Source organism: Rhineura floridana, chromosome 1 (assembly GCF_030035675.1).
Source record: "Rhineura floridana isolate rRhiFlo1 chromosome 1, rRhiFlo1.hap2, whole genome shotgun sequence".
In the NCBI taxonomy this organism is placed as follows: domain Eukaryota; kingdom Metazoa; phylum Chordata; class Lepidosauria; order Squamata; family Rhineuridae; genus Rhineura; species Rhineura floridana.
In genome coordinates, this window is record NC_084480.1 from 215,499,834 (window position 1) to 215,514,125 (window position 14,292).

Genomic DNA, 14,292 nt, shown 5'->3' on the forward strand with positions numbered 1-14,292 from the left:
TCCATACGGTCAGAAGAACCACTCATTGGCAGCATCTCAGTCTTGTCTGGATTGAGCCAGTTTATTAGCCCTCATCCAGTCCATTGTCGCAGCCAGACACTGGTTCAGCACATTGACAGCCTGTTATGAGGTATCAAATATTGGGAATTTTTAATCTTTGATTCATCTCAGTGAACCAGAGTTTGAAAAGGCCTGCAACAGCAAAGATTCCTGGGAAACAGCCCCTCTGTGACCTCTGAGTACATATCTTGCTATGCCTGAAGGTATAGACTTCCTGACTCATGGAAATTTGGGATTTGTCACCCAGTAAGAATAGGAGCTCCTTTCAAACAAAGGAAATGTTTATGATAATCTAGGCCATCACGAGGAAACAGAATAGCCCCTTTCAAACTAGGAGGTGTTGTGCATTTCTAAGCCTTTGGAGAAGACAGGATAAACTCCTGTCAAACAAAGAAACAAAGATCACACCTATCATCCGGGAACTTATCAGGAAATGAGTGGGTTCCCACCTTCCTGATCACATTTACTTTGGGTTTACTTTGGGGTCAGTTTAGTTAGGAAAAGGTATAAAACATGAGGAGTGAGAAGGGGAGTTCAGTTCATCTTCTGGGGGGCTGCGACAACTGCTTTTCTTATCAACGCACGCTAGCATCTTTGGGACAATTTCAGAGCTATGTATTTGGGTGAGAACTTTCAGATCTGGCGCTGGTTACAAAGGGTGGAGCTTTTGCTCATTGGGCTAGATACGAAAGTCTCTCTCTCTCAGCTTTAGGCTTGCAGCAACTCTCCAGGAAAGGTATATGCAACTATCTGGGCCTTTTTCTTTCCTTTTTTCTTTCTTTCTGTGTGGGTGAGCTTAATGTGAACGTGTTTATAGGGCTAGTCTCTTTGCTTTAGTCTATCCAGTGTTGCTGAATGAATGAATGAATGAATGAATAATAGTTAGAAAACTACTCATTGTTAACTGCAATTGTAAACTGCAATATTTTTCCTTGTTCCTTCTCTTAATAAAACCACTCTTTATTTTACTTGCAGTGTATGTGTTATTGAGTTAAGGGTAAAATTATACATGTTCTGGGGGTGACGTGCGGGTAACTCCAGCAAAAGATCCTGCTGCTCTCTTTTGGGGAATTTGGATTTCTAGTGAGCTCTGCTCATGAGGAAGTTCAAGGTCCCTTCGTAACAAGCCTCACCTGAAGAAGATGAAAAGGAGAAATAGAGATGTGTGTCATCAGCATACTGATGGCAACGCACTCCAAAGCTCCGGATGACCACAGGCAACGGTTTCATGTAGATGTTGAACAGCATGGGGAACAGAACTGACCCCTGTGGAACCCCATACTGGAGAGTGCAGGGTGCTGAGCAATGTTTCCCAAGCACCACCTTCTGGAGCCAACTCGCCAAGTAGGAGCAAAACCACCGCCATGCAGTCCCTCCCACTCCCAACTCAGCCAGTCTTCCCTGAAGGATACCATGGTCGATGGTATTGAAAACCACTGAGAGATCAACAGAGTCACACTCCCCCTGTCTCTCTCCCGACAGAGGTCATCATACAGGGCGGCCAAGGCTGTTTCCGTGCCAAAACCAGGCCTGAAACCCAACTGAAATGAATCCAGATAATCGGTCTCATCCAAGAGTGTCTGGAGCTGGCCTGCCACCACGTGTTCAAGGACCTTGCCCAGGAATGGAACATTTGCTACCGGCCTATAGTTATTAAGATTTTCTGGGTACAGGGACGGTCTCTTCAGGAGTGGTCTCACTACTGCCTCTTTCAGGCAGCCAGGGACCACCTCCTCTCGCAGAGAGGCATTAATCACTTCCCTGGCCCAGCCGGCTGTTCCATCCCTGCTAGCTTTTATTAGCCAAGAAGGGCAAGGATCCAGCACAGAAGTGGTTGCACGAACCTGTCCAAGCACCTTGTCAATGTCCCCAAGCTGTACCAACTGAAACTCATCCAAGAAATCGGGACAAGGCTGTGCTCTAGACACCTCGCTTGATTCACCTGCTATAACACTGGAGTCTAAGTCCTGGCGGATACTAAAGACTTTATCCTGGAAGTGCCTAGCAAATTCATTACAATAATAATGATAATAATACCTATTGTTGTTGTTGTTGTTGTTGCTGTTGTTATTAATAATAATAATGTTGCTTTCCTCACAAATGCAACCAAAGTGACTTACAGCAACAAAAAGGGTTCTGTGATTGCTTGTGAAAATAACCTCTGCTTTTTCCTTGCACAACAGATGGTAGGATAAGTCTATAAATCTACCCTGTTTTTGGCTTTTCAGATGTTGGCAGATACAGATAAGATTGCTTCAGATTTTTGTTTCAGAGCTGGTTAGCTGGAGCAAAGCATATTCCATGCTGTTCTGTTACCACAAGGCCTAAGGAATTGAGACTGCCTGGCTCAGAGGACAAATGAAATGAATCCATCTTTTATAAGCAACTTGGCTTCCCCCCCCCCACTTTGGGATGTGTGACACAAACTGGGTTCACTGCCAAGTCTCAAGTTTAAATTTGGGTTTAACTTGTTTTAAAACAACCCCACTGCTGTGTGATAGTAAATCATTGTGAATGGTGTAGCAGCTGAAACTTAATGGGATTACCCATTGTTGCAGCCCGCTCTGAATAAACAAGACAGGAAGAAGACTGTCAAGAGCACCAAAACTGTGCATTGTCAGTTGTACAGTGTCAGAGACCATTTGGGATGCTTTGAGACTGCTGACACTACTAGTCCTAGCATTTCTCAAAAAGGGGATCCGCTCCTTGTCTTCTCTGTTCATTTCTGCTCTCTCCTTCTTGGGCTCCTGCTCTGCACGTGGCACCTTGCAGGACCAGGCCCCAGGTACTCAGCCAGCTGTGCCTGATACTGTTCCACCTGTCCCTTCTCTGGAGGGGATATATAAGCCGGCTGGCTGAGGGGGCTTGGGAGATCCAGTGCCTGCAAGGGGAAGAGGACCATCACTGCCCAGGGAGGGAGAGCCATTTGCCTGCCTGCGCTGCTGCTGCTTAGTTGACGTCTCTCCCCAGGAAGACGGGGGCAATTTTTAAAATTTTTAATTTTAATTTTTGGGGTGGGGGGCCTGCCTGATTGGCAGATGGGGAGGAGGTCATGTGCAGGTCAGAAGGGAATATTGTGGGAGTGGTGGGGAGCTGCGGCAATATGAAGCTTGGCGGCAGATCCTGGAAGGGCGCGGGTGGCAGGCCACACCAATTTAGGGGAACAAGGGATAGATGTATTATACCCATCCCTTGTTCCGGGCCTGCCCAATACCAGAAGATAACTGGGGAATGTAAGACTCCATCCAACCTTCGACTGCTGTTATGTAACGCCAGATCTGTTGTTCAGAAAACATCGCTCATCCACGATCTTATCCTGGATGAGAACGCGGACCTGGTGTGCATTACGGAGACCTGGCTGGATGAGGCCTCAGCTCCCATACTTGAGGCCATGTGCCCAGCAGGTTTCCAATACGCACAGCAGCCAAGGATTGGTAGGCGGGGAGGGGGAGTGGCAGTTATCTATCGAGAGTCCTTGGTTTTCACCAGACCCCCTCTCCACGGGACCAAGTTTGTTGATTGTATGTACTGGAGGTTGGGACCAAAGGGCAGTTTAGGAATTCTGCTTGTGTACCGCCCACCCCGCTGCACAGCGGACTCCCTGACCAAGGTGCTTGAGGTGGTCTCGGATGTGCGGTTGTTTACCCCAAATCTATTGGTTTTGGGGGATTTCAACGTGCATGCCGAGGCCGCTCTCACTGGAGCCCCTCGGGATTTCATTGAGACCATGACTTCATGGGAACTGCACCTAAGTAATATAGGTCCCACCCATGTAGCCGGCCATACTATTGACCTTGTGTTTGTCTCGGGAGAGAAGGGAAGTGATCTGAAAATGGGGAATGTTTTTTCTAGCCCTGTGTCATGGTCAGATCACTACCTGGTGAATATGGATCTCTCACTGCCGCATACCCTCCGCAGGGGACAAGGACCTACTAGGATGGTCCACCCCAGATGCCTGATGGAGCCCAAAGGATTCCTGAATGCACTGGGTGATTTGGAGCTTACTGAAGGACACCCGGTCGAAACCCTGGTGATGGAGTGGAATGAGGAGATCACTAGGGCAATAGACCGGGTGGCACCGAAACATCCTCTTCCCCTGAACAGAACTCAGACTGCACCCTGGTACACACCACGGTTACGCGGTCTGAGACAGGAGATGAGACGACTAGAATGCCGATGGCGGAAGTCGCGCGCTGAAGGCGATCGAACACTGGTTAGAGCGGCAATAGCGGCCTACCAGCAGGCAACAAAGGCAGCAAAGAGGCATTTTTTTGCTGCCTCTATTGCGTCGGCAGAGTGCTGTCCCAGGAGGTTGTTCCAAGTGGTCCGAAGCCTGGTCGGTCCAGTTGCGCAGTAACCTATGGAACATTCAAAAGCCTCCTGTGACACATTTGTAAAACACTTTGCCAATAAAGTCGAGCACCTAAAGGGCAAGATTCCGTACGTCGTGCTTACAAGTAGTAGTCCAGAGGCGGCCAGTTGCAATCCGGTCTGCTGGGATCGGTTTCAGCTTCTTCTCTCTGATGACGTGGACAAGGTGCTCTCTACTGTAAAACCAACCACTTGCTTGCTTGATCCTTGCCCTTCATGGCTCATTGTAAGCTGTAAAGAGAGACCGGGCAAAGGGATCAGGGCAATGGTAAATGCATCCTTGGAGGAGGGTGCAATGCCATTAGCCCTCAAGGAGGCAGTGATAAGACCTATTTTGAAAAAGCCCTCCTTGGACCCCCAAGATTTAAACAACTTTCGCCCAGTCTCCAATTTACCATTCTTGGGCAAGGTGATTGAGCATGTGGTGGCTAAACAGTTACAGACACACTTGGAGGAAGCAGATTATTTAGATCCTTTCCAATCGGGCTTCAGGACTGGACACGGAACTGAAACAGCCTTGGTCGCTCTGGTGGATGATATGAGGAGGGCGTTGGATAGGGGAGAACATACTTTCCTCGTCCTCCTGGATCTCTCAGAGGCTTTCGATACCGTTGACCACGGTATCCTGTTAAATCGCTTGGAGGGATTGGGAATGGGAGGCACTGTTTTACAGTGGTTCCGTTCCTATCTCTCCAACAGATATCAACGAGTAGCATTGGGGGATGAGGTTTCAGACCCTTGGCCCCTTAATTGTGGTGTGCCACAGGGCTCTATCCTCGCCCCCATGCTATTCAACATTTATATGAAACCGCTGGGAGCTATCATCAGGAGTTTTGGGCTGCAGTGTCACCAGTATGCGGATGACACGCAGCTCTATCTCTCGTTTAAATCCTCACCAGAGTTGGCTGTGGAAACCTTGTCCAATTGCCTGGAGTCCGTAAGTGGATGGATGGGAGAGAACAGGCTGAAGCTGAACCCCGACAAGACCGAGGTGTTACTGGTGGGGGATAAGAGAAGGTTGGGAAACTTTGACGTGGTGTTTAATGGGGTGAGATTGCCCCTAAAGGACCAAGTCCGCAGCCTGGGGGTCATTTTGGACTCTCAATTGTCCATGGAGCCCCAGGTATCCGCAGTAAGTCGGGCAGCCTGGTACCAACTTCATCTGGTACAAAGGCTGCGACCCTACCTTCCTATACATCTGCTTCCATGAGTGATACATGCCCTGGTCTCCTCTCGATTAGACTACTGTAATGCGCTCTACGTGGGGTTACTCTTGAAGACGGTCCAGAAATTGCAGCTGGTACAGAATGCGGCGGCACGCTTAATAAAGCAAAGCCGTCGCCGGGATCATGTCACCCCAGTGTTGATGGAGCTACACTGGTTGCCAGTTGTATACTGGGCCCAATTCAAGGTGTTGGTATTAACCTTTAAAACCCTAAACGGTTTTGGCCCAGTTTATCTGAAGGAACGCCTCCAGTATCACCAAATATGCCGCCAAACAAGATCGGCCTCACAAGACCTTCTCTCGGTCCCACCGGTGAAAACAGCTAGGCTGGTGCGGACCAGAGAGAGGGCCTTCTCGGTCGTGGCCCCCACCCTCTGGAACTTGCTTCCTTTTGACCTTCGACATGCCTCCTCTCTGATGGCTTTTCGTTGAGCCTTAAAGACCTTGTTATTCAGGCAGGCCTATGGGATTTCTGGGGTGGGTTAGGTTATTATGTTGTATTACTAACGGGTGGTTTAGATGTATTGTTGTTTAATATGGTGACTGTTGTATGAATATGTTTTAAATTGTATTTTATATTGTGTAAGTCGCCCAGAGTGTCTGTTAAGTCAGACAGATGGGCGACTAACAAATAAAATTTTATTATTATTATTATTGTTGAATTCAATTAACTGGATTTAATGTCCTACAATTTTGGTTTAGGTGTGTTCTCATACCTACTTTGTTTTCCACACTGTGTCAATTGCTCATTGGCAGTGCATGTTTTAATTTCAAAGGCCATTTAATTTTCTAGGTGTGCTAGCCGGTCCATGTAAATGGTAATTAATTGGGTTCACAGGGATTGTATTGGTGTCACTGAGCATGTTCAGTGTGTTCTCTGTTTCCATGATAGGGTGTGTGGCAGTGGGGTGGAGGAGAAGAGGGAGCAATATCCCAATTGAAGGGAAAGTTGTGGGTGGAGCATGAAATGTCACAGGGTAGATCAAAGAATTTCTGCAGGTATGAGGAAAAAATAGCTGCATTGTATAGGAGACAGAAGAGAAATTCGCAACTTTTAACCTTTGTTCTCTATTGCCCTGTGTAGTTAGGAAATCAGCTGTAGAACTGGTATGGAGTATCTCTTATTAATTTTGCATTAACATCAATTAATTAATCACGTCAATTAATCCACTGCTCCCCTTCTCAGTTTTATTTTTAAGAAAACAACTGTGGTGCACTTATTTATTTATTACATTTATATACTGCCTATGTTACTGAGTTCTCTGAGTGGTTTACAAAATCTAAATGATAAACACTAAAACCTATTAGAAAGATGAGAAGACAGATTAAACTAGGACAGACACAGCAATTTAAACACAGTTAAAACCAACATAAAAACAGCAAGGAGAATAATTTAGTACCAAGATCTAAAAGTACTACAAAAGATGCACCATTACAATTAAAATTAAAAGGCTTGGGAAAACAAAAATGTCTTTACCTGATGCCTAAAAACCATAATGTTGGCACCAGGTGAGCTCCTCTGGAGAGCGCATTCTATATAGAATGCTCTCTCCAGAAAGGCTCATCTGGTACCCACGTTATGGTTGTTTAGGCATCAGGTAAAGACATTTTTGTTTTCCCCTTTCAATATTCTTCTTTTTCTTGCGTACTTGATGGCAAAGAATGAAAACAGCCCTTGAGGAATAGAAACACTGCTGTGCATGCTATAGTTAGCTGGCTGGCTGGCCACCTAGGCTGTAACTCACACCTAATTTATTATTTTCCCAATGTGTGCAGGTTAGCAGGAGGCCTTTTCAGGGTTTCTGGACAGAAAAATCAACCCAGCAACCAGTAAAAAAATCCAATTGCTTTCCACAATTTGTTTTCAGTTGCTTAGTTAGTCTTTTATTTAGTAACCAGTTAATTTTTTCCCTTGATTGTCCAACAGGAAGGGGAATCTGAAGGTCAGGGATAAGACTACAAGGAGGGACCCTCAAAGAGGAGTTAACAAACACACCCTGAAGTATTTATTTTCTCTCTGCCCATCCCTATATATGTAGCATGGAGAAGTTTGTTTTTTGGGGTGATTCTAAAACTGAGATACCTAATCTAGCATCAAGGCCAAGTTCAGTGGGTGTGGTTACTCAGCAAACCTAATGGTGTCATAGTTTTTTCTCTCTGACAGCCCTGAGGGTTTAAGACCTGAATTGGTGACTAACTTTAAGCTTTTTAAGATCACACAGTGTGGGAAGGTCAGGGGATGCAGCAGGGAGTGAAAGGACAACAGTCGAAGATCCCCCAACTTGAAAATGACAAGGTAATTGACCTGTGCCCTTCTACCCTGGCAGGAGACAAAGAAATTGACAAAATGCTGTGAGACCTGCAAAAGTCAGGGAAGGCCACGAAACTGAGAGGCATTTTAGAAGAAGCCCCTGATAATGATGAATATGTGCATAAAATGTATAAGGTCCTCATGGCAGACTGGGCAGCTGCTCTGCAGCCTTTAGAGTCTAAGCTAGATTCTGTCTCAATGACAACAGCAGACATCGCTAAAACCGCTAACGAAGCTATGACTTTGGATATAGGCAATCAGTCTGAGCTGGAATTATTCAAGATAGCAGTGACTAACACTGAGTTAAAGCAGGAGGAACAGTCAGACAGGGGTCCTGTAAAAAATTTCAACTTAGAGGAATTTTGGAAAAGGAGGTCGGGGAAACATGGTGCCTTTTATAAAGGACTGGCTCACTGGCCTTCAGTTTGGCATCTCCATATTCCCTACTGACACTGAATGTGATTCCAGGGTGTCAGGCCCTCAAGGACAAGCAAATGACTCGGCTAGGGACATAGTAGTCCCGTTCAAGTGCTAAAGCAACAAAGAGGCAATTTTTAAAGCTCTGTGCAACTTAAGAGAGTTGTGGCATAGCAATTAGAATATTGAGATTTTCCAGGATATTAGTCTTGATACTCTCAGGCACCGCCACTCATTTAAACCATACACAGCCACTTTGAAGGAAGCCAGGTTTACATATAAGTGAGGCTTTCCCTTCAGGTAGATTGTCCAATCCTGAGACCATACCTGCATTGCACATGATGAATGGCAGGCAACAGATCCAATCCTTTGACAAGGTTCAAAGGCTGGCTGGAAGCAGGAACATGATGAGGGAATAGCAACCCATTGTCCTTCAAGCAGTCTGATCTATTCCCCAATGGTGATCACTTCAAATAACACCTTTTGACTAGCAGTCACCTTCATTGTGATGTTAGCCACAGTTAAGCTACCCTCAGGGCTGGAGGGGCAGCATTTGTAGTTATTTTTTTACCCCCGGTTTCCAATATGATGTGAGACAACCAACGCTGCAGCTTTGTGACACCTGGCTTGAAGCCAGGAGTTTTCGTGTTGGAAGTTTTTCCTTGAGTTCAAATTTTGGAAAAGTTTCTCCTTTTGTGTTTTTCTGCTACTCAAAGAACAATCCCGGAACCAGCACCCTCCAGGCCAAAATTGGTTTTCTCATAGCTATATCATAGCTTCTTTTGAGAGAGGCTCTATGACCACTAACACAGCTGATCTCAAGGTGGTCTCCTTAAATGTAAATGGCCTGGGCAATGTGGTAAAGTGAGCTTGGATAGAAGTGGCATTGCGTCGACTTAATTTTATTTAAGACATAATTTTATTTCAGGAGACTCACCAGAAAAAGAAACCCAGACATCGCCTCCTGAAGGGAAATGGCTTGGGGAGCAGTTTGATGCCCCAGGCACTTCCAAGTAGCAGGGAGTCTCTCTTGTGATTGTGAGGAAGTGTCCGTGTTGGTGATGGACATTCTAGTTTATGCTGAAGGCAGATATTTATTTATTAATTAATTTTATTATTTATTAATTAGATTTTTATACCGCCCCATAGCCGAAGCTCTCTGGGTATCCATATGTGATTGGCACCTTGGGAGATTGCACCTTTACTATCAGATCTCTATGTATTCTGAACACAGGTCGACAAGAATTCCTTCATATTTACTTATTTATTTATTAAATTTATTAGTCGCCCATCTGGCTGGTTATCCAGACACTCTGGGCAACGTACAACATAAAAACATACAAATTACATTAGAGCATTAAAAATCTCAAACAATAATAACAAAACCTAACCCACCCCAAAAGCCTGCCTGAAGAGCCAGGTCTTCAAGGCCCGGTGGAAGCTCATCATAGAGGGGGCATGGCGGAGATCATTTGGGAGGTGCTTATTGCTTTGCATAGCTTTCAGAAAGGCTTAATGCTCATTGGAAGCATTATTAATGCAAGTTTAAACAACATGTTGGACAGGAGTGGCCAGAGCCTCATCCCATCCTTCCAGAGCTGGGAGATACTGGACTTTCTGCGGGATAGCAACTTTATTGATGCCTGGAGGATGCAGCATCCTTCTGTTTGCGGTTATACTTTTTTCCTGCCAAATCACATTCAGACTTGACTATCTATTTGCCTGCAGGCACTTGTGGCTGTATGTGGTGCAGGCCTCAATTGGGACAATAACAGTCTTGGACTTGGGATGGGGCCCTTCTCGATCTCCCACCCGGTTGTTCCCCTCTGCTTTACTTGCTGATGAGGGGGCCACTGAACACGTAAAGCCGGCAATTGGCCATTACTTCTCTGAAAATGTCACCCCAGGAATGGGCCTGCATACCCTATGGGACGTATTAAAGGCAGTAGCAGAGGGAGGAGGGAGAGGGAGGGGAGAGTAAGAGGTTGCTTGCTGAAATTTATCACCTTGATAAGCCATACAAGGTTACTGGCTCCAAGAGGGTTTATAGGCTGCTAGTGGCAGTAAGGGCGGGATATAAATTCATACATACATATATACATACATACATATACACACACCACAATTAGATCTGGACAAACTTGAGACAGGATATATGTTGCACTGGCTCATCTAAAAAGTCATTACTATGACTTTGGCAACAAATCCTCTTGTCTTTTGGCAAGTGCTTTGAGGCAGCAAAAATCCAGGAACTTGATTTCTGGCATAAGCAAAGAGTCTGGGATTTTACACCACGAAACCGCTGAGATCAGCAAGGTCTTCAGACAGTTCTCATTGGAAAACCCTGAGTAGGCTGCTATTGATGAGTACTTCACTGGTGTTGGCTTGGAGCACTGTCCGATGAGCACAGAAAAAGTCCCATAGTGGAGGCAGCGATGGGGGAAATCATAAGAGGCCGAAACCAGGGAAGGCTCCTGGTCCACATGATTTCATCAAACTTCTATAAAGCTGTGGAAGTTGTGGAACTAGTCCCCTGGTTGACTAAGCTCTTTCATTCTATATTGGAAGGGGGAGTGATCCCTGACAACTAGACAGCATCTAAATTTGTAGTCCTTCCAAAACCAGGCAGGGATCTGCCGCTCATAGGCTCCTACAGGCCTATAACCTTGATCAATGTAGATGCAAAAATACTATCTGGGATTATGGTCCAACATTTGAACACCTTTACAAGTACCTATATTGCTACTGATTAGATGGGTTTTATCTGTGGAAGGAGCATTGCAGATACCATTCGAAAGGTGCTTAACGTAGTACATGCCACATCTGCCTTTCACTCTTTGGCTGCCCTCCTCTCCCTCTATGCATTTAAAGCATTTGGCCAAATTGAGTGGTCATTTCTTAAACGTCTACTTCATAAAATGGACTTCAGATTGGGTTTCCTCCATTTAATACATTAGCTCTACTCAGCATCAGTAGCATCGATTTGTATTAATGGACTTATCACCCCTACTATCTCGTTGGGCAGGGGGACTAAACAGAGATGCCCTCTGTCACCTCACTATTCACTTTGGTAACTGAAATCCTGGCTATAAAGATCAGGACTCACATCGCAATCAGAGGAGCCATTGTTACTGGGAACATACACACAATCAATTTATGCACTAATGAGATGCTTCTCATGCTGAGCAGACTGTTGGAAAATTCCTATACCTATTCTAGACCTTCCCAATTTCTCTCCTTGATTGCTGGCTTGCCAAGTGGCAGCATCTCCTCAATGGTTTTGTGGGTGGGAGCAAATGAAACAGGGTGGGCAACTCGGCGCTGTACAGAGCTAGCGCAAGAGGGGGTCTGGGAGCCCCATATCTGAAGATCTAATATGATGTGTTCCGGTTGAAACAGCTGATCTATATAATATGGGGCTCCATGAATGTTCCATGGGTCCATACGGAATCATTTCCCTCTAGACCATCTCTGCAAGCTCTTCCTTTTCTGAACCTTACTTGGGCTGTATTGTATAAGTTTGCTAACCCCTTTACAAGGGTCACCCTTCAGGTTTTGAAGTGGTGAAGAGGTACTTTGGCCCTGGGGGAGTCTCCTCTTCTTCCCTTTCTGGAACACAGGACCTTCAGTAACTCAGATAAACTCACACAGTACAGATTGTGGGAGATGAAGAGACTCTACCGAGTTAGAGACCTATTAAAAAGAGGCCACCCAGTTCTGGAGGTATTGCTACGTCTTAAACTGTAGGGTCTTGGATTTAATTGGCGTCACGTTATACAGGTTCTATCACTGGCCAAATGGATAGCTGGACATAGTAGCCTTCCGTACTCATTGACATTTTATGATCATCTTTGTGTTCAGCCTGACTTGTATCTCAAAGGAACAGCTTCTAGCATTTATGGCATGCTGACAGACAAAGCTGTGGGAGCTTCAGTCGGTTTGAAATTGGCCTGGGAGGGAGACCTTGACACCCATGATGACGGCTGGGATGAGGCTTGGAACAGATTCCCTTTAAAGTCAGTGTCAGCCAAGATACAGTAGGGCCCCATTCATACAGTGGGTTACGTTCCAGACCCCTGCCTAAAAGCGAAACCCACCCAAAAGCAGAACTCCTTCAATAAAATGGCACCCGACGCCCGAAAAATGCCATAAAAGTGGAACAAGCACTTTATGAGTGGAGCCTTACTCTAATTTTAGGTGCTGTATTAGCTGAACGCCAAAAAGTGGGCCACCGCAAAGCATGGCCCTACTGTACAAGAGGCCTTTTGAAAGTCCTCCTACACTGGCGTTGGACGCCGGTCAGACTATCCCACATGCTGTTGTTGGCGAGACCGTGGAGGAAGGAGAACACTGGTCCACACAGTATGTGGTGGGACTGTGTGATAGTATGTAAATTCTGGGAATGAATTTTTAATCTCATTTCTGGTATATCCATTCAGCGTTTGTAGCCAGATCCAGTACTAGAACTATTATCCATTTAAAGTGATGCAAATCTCGCAGTCCATGACAGGGAACTGGTCTCTTTATTGCTTACGGGAGCTCGGGTAGAGATTATCAGCTGTTGGAAAGCCACAGAAGGTCCCTCATGGGAGGGGTGAGGGAAGACAACTGGCTTTGGCTGAGCATCTTATGTATTACCTCAGGGTTGTCCAGGGTCAAGAAAAGCATGACAAATTCGACACAATTTGGGTTCCTTTTGAAAGTTTTATTAATAGTAACGGAGCTCTTTCCAATCCCCCAGTGGCACAATCAGAACTGTTGTGGGATCATTCCAGGTAGCGGTTGGTTCTATGATCAGTCTGACTCTTTTTTGATGCATTGTATTAATACTCACGAATTCTCTGTGCTTGGGATGTGCTTTTTGCTGGTGCCATCTGCAATGGCCAGCTGTTTCTATTTTGTTTACTTTGAAAATCAATAAAAACATTTTTTAAAAGCTTAGTTCAGGAGCTCACTGTCATTACCAAAGTATTTCAGTTCATGAAAAATCAGAACAGAAGGACAGACCACAGGTTAAAGAGGACTGTAGTTATAGGCAACGTCAAGCTCTTGAGTCTGGTATTCGCAGGGATACCTCAAAAAAGAGTGAGATGATTCAACAGATTAAACCATTCTTACTCAAAGAACAGTGAAGGCCATAATTTCCAACAAGAATGATTCCAGAAATATGAATGATTGGAGTTTTCTCTATTAGCGGATGCAGCTTTCTGCTATGCTTGGCAAAATTTTCATTTCCCCTTTTTCACTGTGTCCTTAATATCCTTTTTTCTTATGAAACAAAAAATATGCCAGTCATTTAATTCCTGGTGTTCATACTAATTTTTATGTTAACATGACCTTTACATAGTCCATTATGTAAATTAGCACTCTCTCTTCATGGAAGAAGAGTGAGAAGGAAAGTAACTGCATTTCCTTTCCCCTGACTTGACCCTCACATCCTCTCCACCAGTGACTGGTGATGGGGATTGTCTGGTGCTATGTGTCTCTCCCCACCCCCCAAATACCCCACCTAGAAATATGGCTGCCTCATCTTTCAACGAAGGGTAGCTGCAGGGCCAATCATCACACCCTGAAGGAGTGAGTCAAAGCGGAATTCCCCTTTAGTGTTACCCATTTTGGGACTGCCTAACCAAGGCTGGCACACTGGTGTCGATTTGCCACCCACTGCAGCCTTCAAATAAAGACTTTGACCCTCGAAAATACCTAGAGCTGTGGCAAAGTTCTTGCTCTTCATGGGTGGGGCTAGCCGGCCAAATCTTCTGAGTCCTCTGACAGGCAACTGTTCTCCAGGTGCAGGTGCAGCAGAAAGGGCTTGGGAGGCTAAAGGTGGTATCCACCTTCCAGCCATCAATAATCCTGTTATCCTGCATTTCTCTGTCCAGAAGGTGCCACAGCTGGTGTACAAGTC